The 5,266-nt window shown below is 36.0% G+C and overlaps 1 non-coding gene across 1 annotated transcript; it reads right to left on the bottom strand.

The window, feature by feature from the left end:
- Positions 1-259: 259 nt before the first annotated feature.
- Positions 260-331, bottom strand: TRNAD-GUC. The gene has a single exon. It is a non-coding gene; the product is annotated as a tRNA-Asp (tRNA).
- Positions 332-5,266: the final 4,935 nt, after the last annotated feature.

Here is a 5,266-nt window from a genome sequence, read left to right as displayed (position 1 = left end):
CATACACTTCATTCCCATCCACAATTTCTCTCCCATGTTCTGTTTTGGTTAAGTTTTTCTTATTCATTGCCACTGATTTTTCTTTGTTCCTTTGCCACTGTCATTCACTGCTTCTTTGGTTTACTATCACTTGTTTCTTCACTTCAATACACACCCAAGTCTCTGTGGTTCGACCCGTACTTGCACATTTGCCACTTTCGACACCGTGCACTTGCGGTTATAATTTGTAGGACCTTTTAGAAGCCTACCAAGTTTTTGGCGCCGCTGCTGGGGATCGAACCCGGGTCACCCGCGTGACAGGCGGGAATACTTACCACTATACTACAACGACTATGCCTGGATTAGACAGAGCACATCTCAGGAGGCCTGGAATAGCCAGTGCTCTCCACTGTTAGTCTCAAGTTTAGATTAATTTTCAGTATTGTAATCATGTTCTAATTCAATAACTAGGGTTTTGATGAAACCCATAATCATATGTTAAGATAATTCATGTTCATGTTGTTGTTCTTGTTGTGCTTCATTGTTTTAGGAATGATAGTTAGCTAATGGATCAAATTAGCCTGTGATCAATTGTACTGTAAGAAGACAGTTGATACTAGGGGTGAGTTAGTGAAGTTGGTTGATAAATCATCCATTTGAGACCTCTCTGGAAGAAGAAATGTGCTTAATTGATAAAGGAATGACAGTTAGCTAATTGAACCAAATGAGCCTGTGATAGGTTGTACTGTAAGAAGACAGCTTATACTAGGGGTGAGTTAGGGAGACTAACTGATAGATCATTCATTGTAGTTTTATCTGGAAAGGAACAAGAACATAATTTGAATAGGTATTGCCTTAGCTTAGGATTATTGGGTGGATTCAAATTCCCTAGTGCTTTTAGTCACTAGAAAGATTTAGAAAACAACACCAGCTCTCTCCAAGTCCCTGTGGATAAACCTCTATTTACATTCTATCTTCATCAAGACCCTGTATACTTGTAGGTAAAACATAGGTTGTAGTTTTTAGGTCTCATTCCTTGAGCTACCAAGTTTTTGGCGCCGCTGCCGGGGACTTGGCTGCTGTTTTGTTGAAGTTTTTCTTGTATCTTAGTTTGCTGTTTTTGCATAAATTGCTGTGCATCTTACTGTTTTGCATTGTATCTTAGGTTAACTGCATCTTAGTGTAACTTGCATTAGCATCTTGCATATTAGTTTGCATCTTAGTTTGCATATCACTGCTGTATTGATCCCTCATTGCTTCTTTTTCAAGAGAAACTTACTTCTCTTTTTGAGCCAACAGGTGTTGCTGCTGCTGCTGCTGCCAGCCTCTGCTGCTGTGCTGCTGCTGCCGGGCTTGCCACTTGCTGCTGCTGGTGATGAGCCTCTGGTGCTCTTGCTGTTGTTGCTGCAGCTGTGCTGCTACTTTATTCTTCTCCCTGCTGCTGCTGCTACTTCTTCCTGCTGCTGCTGGTGCTTGGGCCATTGCTACTGCCAGCCTCTGGTGCTGCTGTTGTTTTCCTTCTGCTATTGCTGAGTTGCTGGTCTGAGCTTGTTGCTGAGAGCCAAAGCCCAACTGGGCCTCTCCAACAAAAGTTTAGGAAGATCCAAAGCCCAACTGGGCTTGTGCAATTTAAGAAAAGGGGTAAAAGCCTAACTGGGCTTCCCTCCAAAATGGTAAGCCTAAACCCAAACCCAATTTTTTTGGGCTTGTAATTTTTTGGGGTTTGTATTGTTATTCTCTTTTGGGCTTGTAATTTTAATTATCTTTTTGGGCATGTAATAATTATTTTAATTTTAATTTTATTTCTTTCTTTATTTGGGATTGTAATAATTTTAGTTTTATTTTTATTTTCTTTTTTTTGTGGGTTTGTAATAATTAGTTTTATTTTTATTTCTTTCTTTATTTGGGCTTGTAATTTAGTTGTTTGTTAGGCTTGTAGTTTCTTTTAAACTAAAATTTGGGCTTCAAAACCCAACACACAAAAAAAAAATTGCTCCTAATTTCAAAAACCAAATTTTTGCTCCCAAATTAAACCAAATTTTTATCATCTCCCTTTAAAAAAAAAAAATCAAATTATGGGCCTTACTTTTTTGTGATTTGTGTGATTATTTCATAAAACAAAGACATGTCTGGATTTTGGTCTGCCTCTGGGAATAAATCTATTAGAGATGCTTACGGGCAAGATTCACCTTATAAGCCTCCCACAGACCATGATGTCAATAGTTATAGGGATTATAATTATGGACCTTTTCAAGGTCATGAGCCTCAATATGCAAACCCGTATAACTATTCACCCATGTATCAACCTAGCCAACCTAATATGCATGTTTGTACCTTTTGTGGTGGTTTAGACCACCCTGATGAATATTGCTATGTTTTGCATGAATTTAGGAAATCTAGGGGATACCATGAAAATCCAAATTATGAAATGCCCACAAATTGTGAGGCTGATAGTCATTGGGACCATAATCAACCTTTCGAAGGTTGCGATCAATATTTTGTAAACCCTAATGACCATGCACACATGTACCATTCACCACAATTTGAACATGAAGAATTTTGTACTCCCATGAATTTAGACTCCACCGTAGAAGCTCTCAGACTCGGTGAGCAAAATTCTGATAGAACTATATCACGCATTCAGGCGAAGTTAGATCAGATTTTGCTTCAACTACAAAAGAAGGAAATTCATGAGGAAATGCATGTTGTCCCTAATGAAGTGTCCAGTCCCATTCATCTAAATGATATTGAATATGAACCTGATTTAGAGGAACATGAATCGACTAAGGACACCACCACTTTTAATGAGGATCAATATGCATGTTACCATGATGATGATTATGATGATAATGATATGTTAGAAGAACATGTTTTTGCTGAAAATATTGTGGAACCTTTTGGTTCAATAACATATGGCTTCTCAGCCTCAACCTTCATGAATGTTGTTTCTTCTGATACTCATTGTAATTCATATGATTTTGATTCTAATATGGGGCTTGTACAATTCTTCTGTGAAGATGAACATGACATAGGAATAGTTGAATCTTCTGTAGACACTAATTTTATTATGCATGAGGACGAATTTGATGTGTCTAATTCCTTGCCTAAGTCACAAAATGTTATTTCTTCCGGTGATAATTTGAGTACTTCGAACAATCATGATACTGATTTAGGTCTTGATGTTTTGTTCGATGAATGTGAGCATGTTTTACCTGTTTCTGATTTAGGGAAAGTATGTGTTGGTACTATTGATCGTACCCATGAAAATAATTTAGATGTACCCACTTTCTTACCTAAATCTCAAATCGAGATTATTCCACCCAACCTAGATTTGGTTTGCAACAAAAATTTTAAACCAACTTTTCTGAAAATTCCCAATCTAGGATTGGAACTGTGTGCCTCCCAAGTCTTCTTGGACTATTTTGCTTCAAAATATAACACTTTTAAAGAGCCAAAGTTGGAATGCATTTCTTTGCCCATCCCGAAAACAGTCCATTATGAGTTAGACCTTTTGAATCCTGAACCCCTAAAATTAAAAGATTTTGTGCTTAAAAGTAAACCTGTTGAACAATTTAGGTTTAGGGGTGATTCATTCGGTTTTTCACTCTCACTCCCATTTAAGTCCAATTTTAGTGTTTTGAAACTTTCTATGTTTCAACACTTTGTCTTTTGGGTTGATCCTCAACTCTTTAGACTTTATGTATATAGTGAATTTTTTGTACATAATCTGGTAGGTAGTTTTTAGTTTCTTTTTCTTTATATCTTACTACCCCATGGCGATCGCGGCTGAAATACGTTGGATTCTAACCATGAATACTGGAGTTCGTTTATTTCTTTCGTCAAATCGGGTATTCTCCTTCCTTTCTCTCAAAACTCAACATGTTTTTCCGATATGTCCAAGTTATGAATATGTTTATCTTTAGAAACATTGAGGACAATGTTTAGTTTAGGTTTAGGGGTGAAAAGTAGGTACCACAATATCATGCTATAATCTAAAAATTGAACTCTTCCTTTTTGAAAAAAATAAAAAATAAAAAAAACATAAAAACATAAAAATGGAGCTCATTTACCTTGAAATGTTGACTCTTGTGCAAATATGTATTTTTATTAGGAGTCTTAGTCTAGATATTTAGGCACCCTGATTCTAGCACAATTCACATAGTGATAAGAAATTTGCACGCGCACGATCTACCAATACATGTATAGCCTCATCCTTGAGGTGTTCTATCGGAAGTCACGATTGCCAGTCACTTTAGAATACTGAACGAAACTTGACTAGCTTGTTCTTTGGTTGGTTGGGATAGAAGGTGGAGGTTACATTAAGAAAGACAACCATCGAATTTAACTGGGTGCATCAAAAAGGGCTACCTCTTGCAAAGTGTCATGTAATTTTTTTGTTTCTTTTTGTTATGTATCAAAAGTGTTAGCAAGTGTTAAAAAAAAAAAAAAAAAAAAAAAAAAAAAAAAAAAAAAAAAAAAAAAAAAAAAAAAAAAAAAAAAATAAAAAAATCAAGTATTTATCAATTCCATCCTCTCTTGTTCCAAAAATAAAAGAGAGTAGTCAATGTAAATAAGAGTCATGTAAAGAGTCATTTTGTTGTTTCATTGTAATAAGCAAGGAGGGTGTATGCCATTGATGTACAACGCGAGTAATTGTGAAATACCTCCAACTCATTCACAATTTTCGTAAAGTCCGGACAGCTAGCTAGATTTCGACCTCGGTTCTTAGCCTGAGAAACTATCTCTTGGTGATTAGTAGTCATAACATCCGATCTTTCTTTACACATGTGTAGATACACTTTACACTCTTATCACATGTCTTTATTTGTTATCAGTGCTAGGATTGTGCCTTTGATAGCTAGATTGACATCTCCATTTTGCTGTGAGCTTAAACTGACTTGCACATATCACATTTGATGGAATCTGAGCTTATTTTGACCTAGAACTTTGTAGGTACGTTCTAAGCAAACCTTCACGAGACTTCACTCGTCCACTAGGGACACTTAGTGGTTTAAAAGGCTTAGTGCATACGCTAAATGCATTCGAGAGACCAGCGACAGTGGTATAGGTAGGATTTCCTTAGTTTTGTTTTACTTGAGGACAAGTAAAATTCAGGTTTGGGGGTATTTGATGAGTGCTAAAAAGTGCATATTTCTATATATTTTTCTTGGCATTTAACTCATCTTTTGTGCATTAATTCTACATTTTATCCCATATTCTGTATTTTCATTGTTTTCAAGAATAAATATTTTTATTAATTAATTTTGTATTTTTAGGTACTAAATAA

The sequence above is a fragment of the Papaver somniferum genome, chromosome 1, assembly GCF_003573695.1.
Source record: "Papaver somniferum cultivar HN1 chromosome 1, ASM357369v1, whole genome shotgun sequence".
Classification (NCBI taxonomy): domain Eukaryota; kingdom Viridiplantae; phylum Streptophyta; class Magnoliopsida; order Ranunculales; family Papaveraceae; genus Papaver; species Papaver somniferum.
This window is presented reverse-complemented; position numbering and strand designations above follow the sequence as displayed.